This window comes from Phyllobates terribilis, unplaced genomic scaffold (genome assembly GCF_046119375.1).
Source record: "Phyllobates terribilis strain yellow unplaced genomic scaffold, ASM4611937v1 Scaffold_4__5_contigs__length_816908805, whole genome shotgun sequence".
Classification (NCBI taxonomy): Eukaryota; Metazoa; Chordata; class Amphibia; order Anura; family Dendrobatidae; genus Phyllobates; species Phyllobates terribilis.
Genome location: NW_027362764.1, coordinates 679,706,000 through 679,725,582, shown reverse-complemented (window position 1 = coordinate 679,725,582; position 19,583 = coordinate 679,706,000). Strand labels below are relative to the sequence as shown.

At 43.7% G+C, this 19,583-nt stretch overlaps 1 non-coding gene and 4 pseudogenes across 1 annotated transcript; all 5 read left to right on the top strand.

Annotated features, from left to right (window-relative positions):
- The first annotated feature begins 9,427 nt into the window (after window positions 1-9,427).
- LOC141269085 (5S ribosomal RNA) lies at window positions 9,428-9,547 on the top strand (annotated as a pseudogene).
- A 941-nt stretch (window positions 9,548-10,488) lies between these two features.
- LOC141266164 (5S ribosomal RNA) lies at window positions 10,489-10,607 on the top strand. The gene has a single exon (XR_012320218.1). It is a non-coding gene; the product is annotated as a 5S ribosomal RNA (ribosomal RNA).
- A 621-nt stretch (window positions 10,608-11,228) lies between these two features.
- LOC141269186 (5S ribosomal RNA) lies at window positions 11,229-11,348 on the top strand (annotated as a pseudogene).
- A 941-nt stretch (window positions 11,349-12,289) lies between these two features.
- On the top strand, window positions 12,290-12,408 carry LOC141268733 (5S ribosomal RNA; annotated as a pseudogene).
- Window positions 12,409-13,029: 621 nt separating this feature from the next.
- On the top strand, window positions 13,030-13,149 carry LOC141269468 (5S ribosomal RNA; annotated as a pseudogene).
- The last annotated feature ends 6,434 nt before the right edge of the window (window positions 13,150-19,583 follow it).

Here is a 19,583-nt window from a genome sequence, read left to right as displayed (position 1 = left end):
ATGTAAAAACCGCCTGATGACGTTGAGCCCTACTGCCAGCATAGTAAGGAGGTGTGCAGGATCCCTTCTGCGCAGTTAGAAAGCTTGTGGCATGACCAGACAGGCTTTGGGTGCAGGTGGAAGACCGAGAGGAGGTTGAGGAGGCAGAAGCAGTGGAGGAAAAATGACATAAAGAGGATTGACGCACAACTCGTGGGGACGGCAAGACTTGGACAGCAGCCCCTTGTCCTGCTGTCACCATAGTTACCCAGTGCCCAGTCAGCGACATGTAACGCCCCTGTCCATGCCTACTCGTCCAAGTGTCTGTGGTGAAATGCACCCTGTCACACACAAAGTTTCTCAAAGAAGCGGTGATGTTGTGTGCGACATGCTGGTGGAGCGCAGGCACACCTTTCTTTGAGAAGTAGTGCCGACTGGGCATCTGGTACTGGGGCACTGCGACGGACATAAGGTCTCGAAAATCCTCTGTGTCCACCAGGCGGAAAGGCAGCATTTCTGTAGCCAAGAGCTTGCAGATGGTGAAATTCAACCTCTTAGCTTTCTCATGGCTAGGAGGAAATGGTCTTTTACTTGTCCACATCTGAGGGACCGAGGGCTGGCTATTGTGCTTAGACGGGGTTGATAAGGGTGTCCCCGGCAAACTGCCGGTCTGTGAGGAAGATGCAGGCGGACATGTTAGGTTGCCTTGATCCAAAGGTGGTGCTATCGATGTCGGACAGCGCTCAAGACCAGCTGGTGTTACCACCTCCAAAGAAAATGATGACCTGCCAATCACGCTGGCTGTTGCGGGTAAAGAGGTGGCAGGTCTGCGCCCCAAAACAGGTGTGACTGCTGTCCCCCCAGTCACAGAGGATGAAGAGGCCGCGGATGCACAAGATATGGCAGACGGTGGTTGGCCCGGCCGGCTAGACCGCATTGTAGCACACTGAGCTTCCCACTGCAACTTATGCTTCATGTCCATGTGCCGGTTCATGCATGAAGTACTCAAACTATGTATTTTTTGGCCTCTACTTAGCTTTTGCTGACAAATGTTACAGATAACACGAGTTGGGTCATCTTTATCGATCTGAAAAAATGCCCAGGCTATGCAAGGCTTAGCACCCATGCAACCTGAAGAGCCACCACGACTTGTGGTGAGAGGCAGAGTTGTGTTTGAGGATGCAGTTATTGACGTGCTTCCAGTACTACGTCTCTGTCCAGGAAGGCGCAACCTGACCTCGTCGTCACTAGCATCTTCCTCCACCTCCTCTGCTGACCTCATCTCTTGGCTGACTGTGGGTTGACAGTAAGTGGGATCTCCGACCTCATCATCATCACCCTGTGCGTTATCACACCCGTCGTCCTCAGAGCCAACCTGTTCCTGCCCTGACAAAAAACTAAAGTTGTCGCTCCAATCAGGTATTTGAGTCTTATCATCGTCTTCCTCATTGTCTCCACCAACAGGAGTTACAGTTTGGGAATGAGGGTCTACATTATGGTCAGAACCTTCTGCGTCTGGTCCTGGATCCGACTCATAAAGATTCTGGGCATCAGTGCAGATCATTTCCTCGTCTGGATTCACAGAAGCGCTGGAGTCGACCTCTGATTCCCAGGCTATAGTATGAGTAAACAGCTCTGCAGACTCAACCATCTGTTCTACCTCATACTCAGACGGGCAGCTGGAGATTTGGGAGCTGTGAGGAAGCAAGTGCGATTTGGGTGACACCTTTGAGGACTGGAGTATTTGTGATGTTGAAGTTGATGTGGAGGAGAGCCCACTTAAAGGAGCACTTGATATCCGTTGAAGCACCTGCTGTTTTTGTGCCTCATCTGGAATTTGTAGCGATTGGCGTGGCCGTAAGAAAGGGATCTTATCACATTGTCCGCTAAAAGAAGTAGACATTTTAGTTTGGCTGAAAGATGGTCTTTCTTCTGCACCTACCCCACGGACACAACCTTTTTTCCCCTTCCCAACACGCCTATTCCCCTTTCCACCAGCAGCAGGCCTTTTTCCACTCATTTTGGTGGTTAACTAATTCACAACTCTGGAGTTGTTTGCACAAAAAAACAATGGATGGTAACCGAGCAGAGCTGAGTGACCAAACTGTGGTATTAGGCCAAAACTATTGGCTGGGTTAGATGCAGAAAAAAATTATTTTTAATTTGCAACCTGATGGAGGTCAGTATAGATGGACTAATAGACCAAGTCCCACACACCGCTAGAAGCCCAAATATTTTTTCAGAGCTAGATGCACAAATTTTTTTTATTCAATTTGCAACCTGATGGAGGTCAGTATAGATGGACTAATAGACCAAGTCCCACACACTGCTAGAAGCCCAAATATTTTTTCAGAGCTAGATGCAGAAAAAAATTATTTTTAATTTGCAACCTGATGGAGGTCAGTATAGATGGACTAATAGAACAAGTCCCACACGCTGCTAGAAGCCCAAATATTTTTTCAGAGATAAATGAAGAAAAAAATTATTTTTAATTTGCAACCTGATGGAGGTCAGTATAGATGGACTAATAGACCAAGTCCCACACACTGCTAGAAGCCCAAATATTTTTTCAGAGCTATATGCAGAAAAAAATTATTTTTAATTTGCAACCTGATGGAGGTCAGTATAGATGGACTAATAGACCAAGTCCCACACACCGCTAGAAGCCCAAATATTTTTTCAGAGCTAGATGCAGAGAAAAATTATATTCAATTTGCAACCTGCTGGAGGTCAGTATAGAAGGACTAATAGAACAAGTCCCACACACTGCTAGAAGCCCAAATATTTTTTCAGAGCTAAATGAAGAAAAAAATTATTTTTAATTTGCAACCTGATGGAGGTCAGTATAGATGGACTAATAGACCAAGTCCCACACACTGCTAGAAGCCCAAATATTTTTTCAGAGCTAGATGCAGAAAAAAATTATATTCAGTTTGCAACCTGATGGAGGTCAGTATAGATGGACTAATAGAATGATGCTATGCCCAAAAGATTTTACTTCACTAGGTGCAGTAAAAAAATTGGTATTCTATACACAGGTGGTATATCTTGCAACACAGATAGGCTACTCCACTGACTAACACACTCTGCAATAGGCCAAAAAGGATTAGCTTTGCTAGATTCAGCCAAATGCTGTGAAAAAAACTTGCACAGCACTGGCACAGACCTGCCTGGCAAAAACTGATAGGAACTGATGTAACCTAGTCCTGAAAAGGACTCCAATTAGAATTAGTCTTTACTCCCACAATCTATCTATTTAAGAGCACAGACCTGCCTGATAAAAGTCGTAGGAAATGCTGTAACCTAGTCCTTAAAAGGACTGCAATCACAACTATTCCCTACTCCCAAGCTATCTGTATATTTGTGCGAAAATTGGCTTGAAATTAACAAGGTATAGCGCACACAGCAACAGCGGTGCCGTCTAACACGCAGCTGCAGCAGTGAGAAAATGGTGGCGACGGGGAAAATGGCTTGGTCTTATAGGGCAAGGACATGTGACATACACTGCCAATCACACATGCCCTTGCTTGTGTGAAAAAAAGCACTTCGCTCCGTGTGTGCGCTGCTGATAGGCTGACAGATTGCACCTCCCCACTGCAAATACGGGAAAGAGAAAAAAAAATGGAGATCTTCATTGTTCCTGCAGAGATCCATCCCCTGCCCCTCCCCCCGCCCCGCTGTACACTCAAACTGCGTATTAACATTAATTTTCATCATTACTGAGAAAAAATCCAGTTATGATTTTGGTGCACGAATAGTTATCGAACATAACCTCGAACAGCCGAATTTTTCTCAAATTGTTCGTGTTCGCCGAACGGTTCGAGAACCGCCCAAAACAGCTTGAATTTGAGATTGGCGAACAGTTCGAGTAGAACAACGCTCATCTCTAGTGGTAATCTTCAGGAGGCTAACAAAAAATCTAAGAGGTACTTTGATAGGAAACGGCAAGAGGTTTTGTTTGCGGTTGGTGACATGGTTTGGTTGTCCTCTAAGAATCTGCGATTGAGGATTCCTTCTAAAAAATTGGGTCCCAAGTTCGTAGGGCCCTTTAAGGTACTTCAGATAGTTAACCAATCTGCTGTTAGGCTGGAGGTTCCTACGTCCTGGAGGATTAATCCGGTGTTTCATGTTTCTCTGTTGAAAAAAGCTGATGTGTCGGATGGTGACGCCTCTGCCACTGTTCCTCCGGTGGTGGAGTACGGGGAATATGAAATTTCCCGCATCCTAAATTCTAGACGGTATAGAGGGAGTTTGCAGTATCTCGTCGCTTGGAAGGGTTTCGGACCTGAGGATAACTCATGGGTGAGAGCGGATTATGTTTCTGCCCCCAGACTTGTCCGAGCGTTTCACAGGAGGTTTCCTGGTAAGCCTGGGCCTAGGGGATCCGGAGGATCCTCTTAGAAGAGGGGGTACTGTTACAACTCTCCTGTTAGTTTTTTTTTAGTTTGCTGGTCACATGACCATTTTGCCTATTTAATCCGGCTCCGCCCTCCTGACTTTGCTGGACTTCATTTGTATTTACTACTGTTGAGCTAGCTTGTTGCTCTGTTGCCGTTCTCTGTTAGTTTTGCTAGGTCTTCTGACCCCTATGCCTTTTTGTGGTGTGTTTGTCTTTGGCTGCTACTATTTCTGCTAGGAGGTGTCCAACTTTTCCCAGTCCCTAGATCTTGTAGGGATCCCTCCCTCACATCTATAGGTCTGCGTTCAGACTAGCCGAGGACTTTAGCGGGTCTGATCGCAGGATCAGGTTGCCCGTTACATCGTAGGGATCTAGTTTAGTTCTATTGTAGGGATAGATCTCCTTTCTTTCCTTAGTCTCTGTAGCAGATCATAACAGTAATTCCAGCCATAAAAAAAAAAAAAAAATTTTCTCTAAGGAAAGACCTCCAGTTTTCCATCATGGTCTCGGTGCAAGATTTGGCTCAACGCTTGCAGGGACTCTCTCTGGAGGTGACCAAGCTCCAACAACACGTGAGTAGCTGTTCTGGAGCGCATTTTGTGGAACCTAAGGTACGTCTGCCTGATCTATTTTTTGGCGAACATCAAGATTTTTTTTCTTTTAAAAATGCTTGTCTATTATATTTTCGTTTGAGACCCAGATCCTCTGGTGATGAATCACAGCGCATAGGGATCATAATGTCACTTTTGCGCAAAGATCCTCAGGGATGGGCCTTTTCTCTCCAACCTAGTGATCCGTGCTTTAGATCAGTGGATAGTTTTTTTTCTGCTTTGGGTTTGTTGTACGATGATCCTGATCGTGTCTCATCTGCTGAGTCTGAATTAAGACGTTTGAGGCAGGGATCAGGTAATGTGGAAAAATATTGTTCTCACTTCCGTCGGTGGTCTGCCCAGGTGGGGTGGAACGATTCTGCTTTGAAAAGCTTGTTTCTTGCAGGGCTATGTGAAAGGGTAAAGGATTTACTGATTGCTTATCCCACACCTGGAAACTTGCAGGAGGCAATGCAATTAGCTATACGGGTGGACAGGAGACTGCGTGAAAGGGTTAATGAGAGCAAATCCTCTGCTATGTCAGCTTCGAGTCCTGAGAGGTTCTGTGCTGACAATGGAGAGCCGATGGAAATTGGGGCGATGGCACCCCGCTCTCAGGAAAAAGATCGCCGACTTTCTGAAGGCTTGTGTTTCTATTGCGGAAATTCTGGTCATTTTATTAAGAGCTGTGTGCTTCGTAAGAAGAAAGAAAAAAAAATGGTCAGTCATGCTCGTATTGCCTGTTTAAATTCTAAGGGAGTATTCCTATCTGCCACTACTGCTGCTCAGGATGAATTAATTGAATTTCGGGTATTTGTGGATTGTGGATCTACTCTGAATGTGATTGATGGGGGATTCTTGTAAAAACTTAGATTAGAACCTAAAACTTTGTCATCCCCTATTGCTGTGGTTTCTGTCGATGGCTCTCCCTTGAAGAGTGTTACTCACAAGGTCTGTGAATTTCCCCTCACTATTAATGGTATTCATCAAGAGAATTTGGATTTGGTGGTATTGGATAATTTGCCTTCTCCAGTAATATTGGGGTTACCCTGGTTAAAATTGCACAATCCTGTACTGGATTGGTCTACCAATGAAATTAAGTCCTGGAGCCCTAAGTGTTATGACAAGTGTTGTAACGGGCGCATTGCTGCTGTGGATAGAGGGGAATTGCCTGTACCTATTCAGGATTTTTGGAGAGTTTTTTCTGAGGAGGAGTCGCAGGTTTTGCCTCCCCATAGAGACTATGATTGTACCATTGAATTTGTCCCTGGCGCGACTCTTCCTAAGAGTCGTTTATTTAATCTTACTATTCCTGAAAGAAAGGCTTTGGAAGAATACATACAGACAAGCTTGGCCGCCGGTCACATTAGGCCTTCCAAGTCTCCTGTGGCTGTTGGATTTTTTTTTGTAAAAAAAAAAGATGGCGGTTTACGTCCTTGTCTGGACTTTTGTGAGATTAATAAAATTACTGTAAGCAATCCTTACCCACTGCCATTGATTCCTGATTTATTTAACCAGTTAGTGGGGGCCAAGTGGTTCTCTAAAATTGATCTCCGGGGAGCATACAATTTGTTGCGCATGAAGGAGGGTGATGAATGGAAGACTGCTTTTAACACTCCTGTGGGTCATTTTGAGAATCTGGTCATGCCTTTTGGTCTCACTAATGCTCCAGCATTTTTTCAGAATCTTATTAATGATATCCTTAGACCTTTAATCGGCAAAAATGTGGTTGTGTATTTGGATGACATTTTGATTTATTCGCCGGATCTGGAGTCTCATTGGTGGAGCGTACGTGAGGTATTACAGTTATTAATGGACAATTCGCTTTTTGCTAAGCTGGAGAAATGTGAGTTCGCTGTACAGAGAATTAGTTTTTTGGGCTTCATTATCTCCAGTGAAGGTTTTGAGATGGACCCGGTTAAAGTTCAAGCTGTGCAGGAATGGCCTAGGCCTATTGGTTTGAAATCGATACAGAGGTTTTTGAGTTTCGCCAATTATTACAGAAAATTCATAAAAAATGTTTCTATTATTGTCAAACCGCTGACCGATCTCACCAGGAAAGGTGCTAATGAGGTTCAGTGGACTTCTGAGGCCATTGAAGCTTTTGTGTTTCTAAAGGAGAGGTTCACCTCTGCTCCCATCCTTATGCAGCCTGATGTGACTGAGCCGTTTTTGGTTGAGGTTGATGCTTCTTCGGTGGGGGATGGTGCGGTGTTGTCTCAGGAAAACAAGGATGGAGTACATCCCTGTGCCTTTTTTTCAAAAAAATTTTCCGAGACTGAACTTAATTACGATATTGATAATCGGGAATTGCTGGCGATTAAACTCGCATTTGAACACTGGCGTCATCTCTTGGAAAGTGCTGAATTTCCCATTCAGGTTTTCACTGATCATAAAAATCTGATCTATCTTGATGCTGCCAAGCGCTTGAATGCCCATCAGGCTAGGTGGGCACTTTTTTTCTCGCGGTTTAATTTTTCCGTTACTTACATCCCGGGTACCAAGAATGTTAAAGCGGATGCTTTGTCTCACAGCTTTTCTCCCATGGTCGGTGTTGAGGAGGAAGAGGAGACCATTTTACAAGAAGGTGTTGTGATTGCTGCTTTGGACTCCGTTTTGGAGGATGAGATTCTTAAAGCACAGGAGAATGCCCCATCTAACACTCCCCATGGGAGGTTGTTTGTGCCTTGGACCTTTAGGAGAGATTTGTTTGTTAAGTGTCATGAGTCTCGGTTGGCAGGTCATCCAGGAATTTCTGAGACCAAGAGACTTGTGGGTTGCAGTTTTTGGTGGCCTGGATGGCAGAAGGAAGTCATTAAGTGGGTGCGCCAATGTACTGTGTGTGCAAGATCCAAGTCTTCGCATGCTCCTGCTGCGGGGTTGCTTTGCCCTCTGGAAGTTCCTAGTGCACCTTGGACACATCTGGCTATGGACTTTATTACTGACCTTCCTCCCTCTGAAGGTTTCACGGTCATCTGGGTGGTCGTGGACCGTTTTAGCAAGATGTGTCACTTGGTTCCCTTCATCAAACTGCCTTGCGCTAAGACACTCGCTAAGGCCTTTGTCAAGCAGATTGTCAGACTACATGGTGTTCCTACTGACATTATTTCTGATAGGGGACCTCAGTTCGTGGCTCGTTTTTGGCGTGCCTTTTGTGACAGGTTGGAAGTTCATTTGTCGTTTTCATCCGGATATCATCCTGAGTCTAATGGCCAGACAGAAAGGAAGAACCAGGATGTTGAGCAGTTCTTGCATTGTTTTGTGGCAGACAATCAAGAGGGGTGGTCTGAGTTTCTGCCACTTGCTGAATTTGCTCTCAACAACCATACATCCTCTTCTGCTGGGTGTTCGCCTTTTTTTTGTTGTTCTGGGAGACATCCGTCTTTTCGGTCATTTTCTAAATTGGTTTCGGCTGTGCCTGAGGAGGAGAGTTTTTCCGGTGATTTGGAGAGAGTTTGGACGGATGTGCATGGTAATCTTCAGGAGGCTAACAAAAAATCTAAGAGGTACTTTGATAGGAAACGGCAAGAGGTTTTGTTTGCGGTTGGTGACATGGTTTGGTTGTCCTCTAAGAATCTGCGATTGAGGATTCCTTCTAAAAAATTGGGTCCCAAGTTCGTAGGGCCCTTTAAGGTACTTCAGATAGTTAACCAATCTGCTGTTAGGCTGGAGGTTCCTACGTCCTGGAGGATTAATCCGGTGTTTCATGTTTCTCTGTTGAAAAAAGCTGATGTGTCGGATGGTGACGCCTCTGCCACTGTTCCTCCGGTGGTGGAGGACGGGGAATATGAAATTTCCCGCATCCTAAATTCTAGACGGTATAGAGGGAGTTTGCAGTATCTCGTCGCTTGGAAGGGTTTCGGACCTGAGGATAACTCATGGGTGAGAGCGGATTATGTTTCTGCCCCCAGACTTGTCCGAGCGTTTCACAGGAGGTTTCCTGGTAAGCCTGGGCCTAGGGGATCCGGAGGATCCTCTTAGAAGAGGGGGTACTGTTACAACTCTCCTGTTAGGTTTTTTTTAGTTTGCTGGTCACATGACCATTTTGCCTATTTAATCCGGCTCCGCCCTCCTGACTTTGCTGGACTTCATTTGTATTTACTACTGTTGAGCTAGCCTGTTGCTCTGTTGCCGTTCTCTGTTAGTTTTGCTAGGTCTTCTGACCCCTATGCCTTTTTGTTGTGTGTTTGTCTTTGACTGCTACTATTTCTGCTAGGAGGTGTCCAACTTTTCCCAGTCCCTAGATCTTGTAGGGATCCCTCCCTCACATCTATAGGTCTGCGTTCAGACTAGCCGAGGACTTTAGCGGGTCTGATCGCAGGATCAGGTTCCCCGTTACATCGTAGGGATCTAGCTTAGTTCTATTGTAGGGATAGATCTCCTTTCTTTCCTTAGTCTCTGTAGCAGATCATAACAAAGCGATCCTGAGAAAGGCTGGCCGGGCGATGGATCGAGCAGTGTCTACTGGCCATACCACCTTGGATACGCCCGATCTCGTCTGATCTCGAAAGCAAAGCAGGGCTGGGCTCGGACAGTACTTGAATGGGAGACATCCTGGGAACAACGGGTGCTGTAGACCATTTTGATGACATTTTGCCCTACTGCCCAGCTCGGCTAGCATGGAACGGCGCCTTGCCGGACACCGACCTTAAGTAACTTAGATGATGGAAGCCCCAAGGCCTCTGAGCCAGTTGGCAGCTAAATACGCTACCCCACCGCCTTCACGCACGCCTGACACCGAGCTCCTTGCCACGGCTAGGAGTGCTTATTGACTCTGCAGCTCGCCGTGTGGAAATGATGGCGTTAAAAGCACCCGGGGCCGTGAAGGGGCTAGGCTTTCAGCAGGTGCCCAGGGAAGGCTTTGGATGCTGGCCACCTAGCGAGGGCCAGCAGAAGTAACATGTTTCTCTGCAAAGAAGCTTGTGTAACCAAGCCAGACGGCTGACAAAGAGCTAACCTCAGTGCAAGGAAGGCAAGGAAGGTGCGGAAGGAATTGGGGAGGGGGGGGTGATTCCTGCTAGGGCCCTGAAATCATAAAACAGGCAGGAGAGTCTGACGCATGGTGACGGAGAGGTTGTAGGGGCAGATAGGGGGTGTTGTCACGTGCGAGCACGTGTGCATGCTGGCTTGTGTGTGAGAGTGCGCTTCCTAGGTGTGGCGCGCTGCAGACAGTCAAAGGGATTGTTCCCTTTCATTAAAAGTTAATCCCCGGCTGCAGGCTATTAGAAAGCAACTAACCGCGCTCTGCTAACCCTACCCGGGTCTACCGGTGAATCTCGCCTCTGCTCCCGGCCTGTGGCATTGGCCGCGAAGCTGACGTTCCGTCGACAGCGCTGCAGCCGATCAGTGAGCTCAGCGGCTCTGAGTGGGACGTTGTGTCTACAAGAACTTTTAAGGAAGCCAGCAAAAAAATTGAAGAGAAGGGAAAGCACAAAAGGACCTGGTCTTGCTGAGCCTTGGAAAGGGCAGCCGGCAGCCAGACGTCAAAGTAGAAAAGCAGCAAGTGAGAGGCTTATCTCTGCCTACGGCCACACCACCCTGAACACGCCTGATCTCATCTGATCTTGGAAGCTAAGCAGGGTTGGGCCTGGTTAGTACTTGGATGGGAGACCCCCTGGAAATACCAGGTGCTGTAGGCTTTTGCTTTTTCCTTCCTTCCACCAGCAGGGGGCACTCTCTTCTATGCCTTTTTTCCATTCCCTTTCACAAGTGCACACATTCATTCTCTTTTCTTTTTTTCATTTGCTTTCTCTCTTGCGCTATTTCATCTCTGCAAAATACCAGCATCCTTCTGATCACCGTGGGCCTCCAGCATTGTTGCTTCTTTACTTTTAATACTAGGCTCCTTTTCACCAGGACCAGCGTCTCCCGCGTGGCTGGAGGCAACCACCGGTAACCCCAAGCAGAAGACCTTTGCAGGCAACACGACCCTCCCCCCTGAAGAGCAGCTCAAAGTCACTGGCAACCATCTCACCCTCTTCCTTCATTCACCCCTGGACGTCTCGCTCCGCCCCCAGGTTTCGGATCCAGCTTGCTCTTTCTGTCACATTACCGCGATGAAGGGTTTAGCCTGCAGGAGACCCTGCGCCGAGACATTTTTGAATACACCTGATGTGGCAGGCGAATCACTGCTAAACAAACCACACCTGTAGGGACGGCACAGCCTTTGCATGGACCCTTTGGAGCCCGCCCCGTCACGGCCAGATTGCTCGCCACCAAGCGATCCTGAGAAAGGCTGGCCGGGCGATGGATCAAGCAGTGTATACAGGCCATACCACCTTGGATACGCCCGATCTCGTCTGATCTTAGAAGCAAAGCAGGGCTGGGCAGGGACAGTACTTGGATGGGATACCTCCTGGGAACACCGGGTGCTGTAGACCATTTTGATGACGTTTTGCCCTACTGCCCAGCTCGGCTAGCATGGAACGGCGCCTTGCCGGACACCGACCTTAAGTAACTTAGATGATGGAAGCCCCAAGGCCTCTGAGCCAGTTGGCAGCTAAGTACGCTACCCCGCCGCCTTCACGCAGGCCTGACACCGAGCTCCTTGTCACGGATAGGAGTGTTTATTGACTCCGCAGCTCGCCGTGTGGAAATGATGGCGTTAAAAGCACCCGGGGCCGTGAAGGGGCCAGGCTTTCAGCAGGTGCCCAGGGAAGGTTTTGGATGCCGGCCGCCTAGCAAGGGCCAGCAGAAGTAACATGTTTCTCTGCAAAGAAGCTTGTGTAACCAAGCCAGACGGCTAACAAAGAGCTAACCTCAGTGCAAGGAAGGCAAGGAAGGTGCGGAAGGAATTGGGGAGGGGGGGGTGATTCCTGCTAGGGCCCTGAAATCATAAAACAGGCAGGAGAGTCTGACGCATGGTGACGGAGAGGTTGTAGAGGCAGATAGGGGGTGTTGTCATGTGCGAGCACGTGTGCATGCTGGCTTGTGTGTGAGAGTGCGCTTCCTAGGTGTGGCGCGCTGCAGACAGTCAAAGGGATTGTTCCCTTTCATTAAAAGTTAATCCCCGGCTGAAGCCTATTAGAAAGCAACTAACTGCGCTTTACTCACCCTACCCGGGTCTACCGGTGAGTCTCGCCTCTGCTCCCGGCCTGTGGAATTGGCCGTGAAGCTGACGTACCGTCGACAGCGCTGCAGCCGATCAGTGAGCTCAGCGGCTCTGAGTGGGGCGTTGTGTCTACACGAACTTTTAAGGAAGCCAGCAAAAAAATTGAAGAGAAGGGAAAGCACAAAAGGACCTGGTCTTGCTGAGCACTGGAAAGGGCAGCCGGCAGCCAGACTTTAAAGTAGAAAAGCAACAAGTGAGAGGCTTGTCTCTGCCTACGGCCAAACCATCCTGAACATGCCTGATCTCGTCTGATCTCAGAAGCTAAGCAGAGTTGGGTCTGGTTAGTAATTTGATGGGAGAGCGCCTGGGAATACTAGGTGCTGTAGGCTTTTGCTTTTTCCTTCTTTCCACCAGCAGGGGGCACTCTCTTCTATGCCATTTTTCCATTCCCTTTCACAAGTGCACACATTCATTCTCTTTTCTTTTTTTCATTTGCTTTCTCTCTTGCGCTATTTCATCTCTGCAAAATACCAGCATCCTTCTGATCACCGTGGGCCTAAAGCATTGTTGCTTATTTACTTTTAATACTAGGCTCCTTTTCACCAGGACCAGCGTCTCCCGGGTGGCTGGAGGCAACAACCGGTAACCCCAAGCAGAAGACCTTTGCAGGCAACACGACCCTCCCCCCTAAAGAGCAGCTCAAAGTCTCTGGCAACCGTCTCACCCTCTTCCTTCATTCACCCCTGGACGTCTCTCTCCGCCCCCAAGTTACGGGTCCAGCTTGATCTTTCTGTCACATTACCGCGATGAAGGGTTTAGCCTGCAGGAGACCCTGCGCCGAGCCATTTTTGAAGACACCTGATGCGGCGGGTGAATCACTGCTAAACAAACCACACCTGTAGGGACGGCACAGCCTTTGCATGGACCCTTCGGAGCCCGCCCCGTCACGGCCAGATTGCTCACCACCAAGCGATCCGGAGAAAGGCTGGCCGGGCGATGGATCGAGCAGCGTCTACTGGCCATACCACCTTGGATGCGCCTGATCTCGTCTGATCTCGGAAGCAAAGCAGGGCTGGGCTCGGACAGTACTTGCATGTGATACCTCCTGGGAACACCAGGTGGTGTAGACCATTTTGATGACGTTTTGCCCTACTGCCCAGCTCGGCTAGCATGGAACGGCGCCTTGCCGGACACCGACCTTAAGTAACTTAGATGATGGAAGCCCCAAGGCCTCTGAGCCAGTTGGCAGCTAAGTACGCTACCCTGCCGCCTTCACGAAGGCCTGACACCGAGCTCCTTGCCACGGCTAGGAGTGCTTATTGACTCCGCAGCTCGCCGTGTCGAAATGATGGCGTTAAAAGCACCCGGGGCCGTGAAAGGGCCAGGCTTTCAGCAGGTGCCCAAGGAAGGCTTTGGATGCCGGCCGCCTAGCGAGGGCCAGCAGAAGTAACATGTTTCTCTGCAAAGAAGCTTGTGTAACCAAGCCAGACGGGTGACAAAGAGCTAACCTCAGTGCAAGGAAGGCAAGGAAGGTGCGGAAGGAATTGGGGAGGGGGGGTGGGTGATTCCTGCTAGGGTCATGAAATCATAAAACAGGCAGGAGAGTCTGACGCATGGTGACGGAGAGGTTGTAGGGGCAGATAGGGGGTGTTGTCACGTGCGAGCACGTGTGCATGCTGGCTTGTGTGTGAGAGTGCGCTTCCTAGGTGTGGCGCGCTGCAGACAGTCAAAGGGATTGTTCCCTTTCATTAAAAGTTAATCCCCGGCTGCAGCCTATTAGAAAGCAACTAACCGCGCTCTACTCACCCTACCCGGGTCTACCGGTGAGTCTCGCCTCTGCTCCCGGCCTGTGGCATTGGCCGTGAAGCTGATGTTCCGTCGACAGCGCTGCAGCCGATCAGTGAGCTCAGCGGCTCTGAGTGGGGCGTTGTGTCTACAAGACCTTTTTATGAAGCCAGCAAGAAAATTGAAGAGAAGGGAAAGCACAAAAGGACCTGGTCTTGCTGAGCACTGGAAAGGGCAGCCGGCAGCCAGACGTCAAAGTAGAAAAGCAGCAAGTGAGAGGCTAGTCTCTGCCTATGGCCATACCACTCTGAACACGCCCGATCTCATCTGATCTCGGAAGCTAAGCAGGGTCAGGCCTGGTTAGTACTTGGATGGGAGACTGTAAAATAATACTCTTCCTGTATTAATTTTTTCTACTGAGGACTTCTCAAAGTATCAATATCACGATATTCTTATAAAAAAATGTATCTATTTATTCTTGGATTGTCCATTAAAAAGAATCAGATTGCAGCAGGTACATACAATAATTAGTTATAAAGTAATTGTCCATTTGTCCATAATTAGCTTAATTGTTGAGATTCACCCATCTTTCCTTGGATCCTGGCTGGTAAATCATGTCTTTGTCCAGCATGTGTCCAGGCCTACATGTCATCTGCTTCTCAGCATGAAGATTCTGTGTCTTGTGGGGTGGGAAGAGCAAGAGAGCCCCCCCTTTCTGTACCATGGGCTTTTATAGCCAGTCGTATGGAAACCTGTTCTACATATGGTAGTGAACCAAAAATACACACACAAATAGCGCATGTCAACTAGACACGATGGCTGAGGCATAGAACTCAGAAAAATGATTATCGATTAACATTCCAAATGAATTTCCATAATTAACCATTTAACATTTCCCCCTTTTTTGAGAATAAAAGGACTTTAACTGAAATTTCTCAAAAGAAGATACATTCATCAATCATTTTTTCTTTCCTTCTTCCTTGGCAATATCATTAAATTTCCATAATAATAATAATAGTAATAATAGTATCAATATCGGATTATTGTTATATAATGATGTGAATTCATGTTATGGTAAGCCGTGACTAATATTCATTTAATATGTATAATTATACTTCCCTATATCTAAATTGAAGCAATCGCGGGTTCAATCGTTATCATCTGATGTCATCGGGTCGTCGTCTCGTCTTCTTCTTGGTTCTTTTATAACACAGTCTTTAGATGAAAACTCCTTTGAAATAAATTACAGCATGTAGATATTGTACAGTCCATAATTGTGTTCATTATTGTTCAGTCCATAAACTGTACTCTTTATTAGAAAGATCATGTGTGTCAGTTGATAAGAAAACAAAGCCCATGGATGAAATGTAGCTTTAATATCTGTGCAGTGTCACCTGGACTTACGTTGGATCGTCTTTGGAATCTTCCGTGTGTCCGCACTGGTCTCGTGTCACTTTTGGAACAGATGTGACGTCTTTGGTCAGTAAAGCAAGGGTTAACTTGACACTTTCCTGCTTTATATAGCACCATAACCAGTACTCAGTCCTTTATATACAGGACACATATGCCAGGTATTACCTGTTCACCAGCTTTCATTGAAGCGTTGCAGGTGATAAGAAACCACTGGAACGTGATGAAACTTGAACACAACACAGTACATATAGGATCATCGTCCTCTGCCGTCCTGGTGATCAGTGGTGTGAATTGTATTGTATGTAATGGACACAGTCTATTATAACACTCAGCATTCACACCTGTTACCTTCTGAGACGTCCGGATATCAGTTGCTTCTTCTTGTACCTTTTGAGAATCTCTTTGATTTATAAAAATTAAAAGTCTTTATTAAGATAGAATTCATAATTGCGATGTCTTGATTGAAGTCTTCATTCCCTAATCTGATACCAAATCTGGCAGTTTTTCCTAACCTATAATATCACAGCGTACCATAGCAATCAGTAATATCCATCTAATTATTATCAAAATATTAAAATAAATTATGTTTGGAATAATAAACAATAATAGATAATAATTCATTATCACTCAAGTTCTCCATATGATAGAACATTTTTATGTCATAGGTGTAATTACCTTTTCCAACCCATAGGTGTCAGTGTATTTTGAAAAAACAAGTTTTCATATCTTTATTAAACCAATAATATCAAAGAATGTATACTCCTGAACCAAAATGAATAAATATATGAATGTATGAATGAATGAATGAATGAATGAATAAATGAATGAATGAATTGTTGTGTTTACTCAGAAAATGTAAACATTTTTTTCCTTAGCAATATATATTTAATGAAGCAATACTCTTGTATTAGACATTACTTTATTAAATATTAATGTGTTTTCTCAATTGAGATATTGAACTCAAATAAAATCAAATGAGAATTAAAAAATTAAAAAATAGAAAAATAAGAAGTATAAAGTAAGAATAAAATTTTAAAAATGAAAAATAAAATTAAGAGTAAAAATAAGAATAAAAATAAAAATAAGGCCTTTAAATTTTAATGACAAATGCAGAGTAATTATATTCTCAATAAAAAATACCCTTATATCTCCATTATCTGGATGATTTCATATTTGTCATAACCTTGTACCACCAAAAAATATTAAATTATGCAACTTTGCATGTAATACCCTTCTTAATTATACCATAGTACCTTATTATTATTTCTTCTTTATTAAAATGTGTGGAAAATAAGTATTGATCAAAAGTGATTATGTAATCAGGATCAAAAACACATTTTCCCCCTTAATACCAAAAATATTATTTTATAAAATTTATGTATATATCAGAACCAAATTAAAAATAATTATTCTTCTAGAAATATTGTGCATAAATTTCATATCGATGAGTAGCATAGATTTGACTAAAGAGAGGTGTGTACCTATTTAGGTAACCATTAAAAATAATATTATAGTTATTCAAGAATATTATCATGTGGAAAATTATGCTAAATATAAATTTGCTTTGTAAACCATTTTGATGTGTGGTTGCCCTTATCCACTATTAGTTAAATCAAGAAATAATAATTATTAAAGAAATATATAAATATATATATATGTAGATAATACCTAATTATGTATTATAATTTCCTCAGAATTAAATATATTTTTGTACCTTCACATAAAGAAACATTTTTTTTTTCAAACATACAAACATACGAGGCCTCTGTCACATCAATCACACTTAGCAGCTGCTGATTTACTCATCTGTCACCTTCACTCTGACATTCACAGATCTGTTCAACTCAAACATTCCACATATGAAGTTTTAGATATATATATATATATATTTAACCCAAAATTGTTGTATCCCAATTTATTAATGCGCATTGCCATATCAATTGAATATCTTTATATTTCTTTGAATATTCCCCAAGTACATATTATATAATATGAGAGTAAGTCACTGGAATTTCAGACACTTGAAAAAACTCTTGTCTTAGATTCTTTTTTCACTGGCTGCCCAGTCTTAAGTTACATCAGTTGAAAATAGAATGAATGGGATACTATACTATTAGCTCAAAGTTCAAAGGCCGCAGCTGTCACACGTCATGCTGTAAAGCTACTTTAATTTGCACGAACACTTCATGCACAGAAAATATTAGCAACACAAAAGAATTAATAAGTATTACATATATATTATAGTTCAACTAGATATATTGTTATTATTTTAAAATGTTATACACATAAAATCATGCAATTTTTTCACTTCCTGTGTGAATAAAGAAATAAATCCATTTTAGAGTTCTTTGATCAAATCCTGCTTTGGAATGAAAACTCTAAGGAAATATAAGAAAATAAAATTAAATATCAAATTCATACAGAAACAGAATTATTTAAATATCTTATACATATATTGGTTGGTTCTAATGTAATTCAAAATATTGCGACTTAAAGTTATATATATGAAGTTCTAATTATTAATTAATATGTATATATATATATATATATTTTATAAAAGTATATATAAATACAATTATACGCAATCTCTACTTAGACAAGTGTATATATATATATATATATATATGCATATATATATATGAACTATTAGAAACTATGTAACTACAATTTTACTGTATAAGATTATAAATAAATATTGAGACATTGTATTACATTTTGATACAACATTATAATTACAGTTTTTCCTTAGCCACTCCCTAAACCAAATCTTCTGTCTCTCTCAAATATCTCCAGGAACGCCCAATTTAGGAAAGACATTTTTCTATCCTTCAAAACCTCAGAGAACTGCCTGTTCTTCTGTCCACATTCCATGACGTCACAGTGAGTTGGTCGTCTCACCTGTCTCTGTCCATCAGTTTCAGCCATTTTCCTTTTTAGAGAATCACAGTTCTGACTGAGAATTAACTCATTCTGTGGAGAGATGGATCTTTGCACTGGCTGATATGGCTTATAACATATATGAAATCTTCTGCGTATTTGATAGAGTTCACTATGGGGATGACTCAGTCTAGGAGAGTTTGATATTGGCTTTTGGTAAGATTTTACCTTTCCTGGTTTTATAAATTTAGCTTGATTTATTTTCTTTTCACGATTCTCATGTTTTCTAACAAAATCCAGCATCTGCGCACATTCAAATAATGAATATTTTTGTGATGCCATAACTTGGGAAACTGAATTTAGGAATTTGAATTTTTGTACAAAAGTTGTTATCATATGTTGTACTTTTCCATTTTTGATGAGAGCTTTGTACAACCGTTCAAATATGGACATGAATGTATATGTACATTCCTTCCTACCAATCCTTAGTTTCTGCAGATCTTCTATGTTGGGAAAATCCTTTGTGACACAATAAATCAAATATCTTAATCTGTCCGAATCATTTTCCCATCCATTAGGAGAGTCATTTTCACAGGGCATTAAATGTAAACGTCTGGACAATGTCACAGGAATCCATATTTTAAATAATTGATTCCTCTCCTCATTGGATAAATCAAACTTATCAGAGAAGCTCTCAAATGTCTCTGAATTTCTACAGGCATGGATTTTGACATCATATTTTGGCATGATTTTGTATAATTTCAGCAAATTTTTCCTCATTTTAATTTGGAGTTGAGCCTGGGTAATTCCAGAATTCTCTGATATTTTTAGTGGCTCTTGTACGTCTGTTCCTCCTACGTCACTCACGTCTCCTCCCACATCACCTAGTATGTCGGTTTCTCGTATGTCAGTCATGTCTCCTCCCATGTCAGGTTTCTGTATGTCCGTCTCTTGGTCAGACCCAAGGTCACCTTCAGTTATAGACACGTGTCTTACTTCTTGTTCATTTTCCACATTACAGTCAGAATCAGTATCACCGTCTGACACTTCTACACTATTTTCCTGCTTAGAAATCTCTAGCACAAGACTATGAAAAAAATCTACCAAATGTAGAATATTTCTCAATTTCTGTTTGTCTCTATTTAGAAATTTAGAAGTTAACTGTAAATTCTGCAATTCACATTCTTTGTATAAACTGAGCCACAAAACTTCTATGTCATCTCCTACATTAACTTTGAAATTAATATTACTTTGTTTAGCAAAAGAAGAAATTATATCTATATTTTGCTTACCTTAAGATTCCTTGGCTTCTCTTTATCAGCACGTCCTGTCTTCAGTTCGTCTGATTCTTTTCCTGTGTGATTCTGTTCCTTGTTAGTACCTCTGCTTCCTGTCTTTCCTCAGTCTGTAGGTCCTTTCTGCTTCTCGTGACAAACTAGTGAATTTACTGACACGTGAACAACAGCTGTTCAGCTCGTCAGGACTCCCC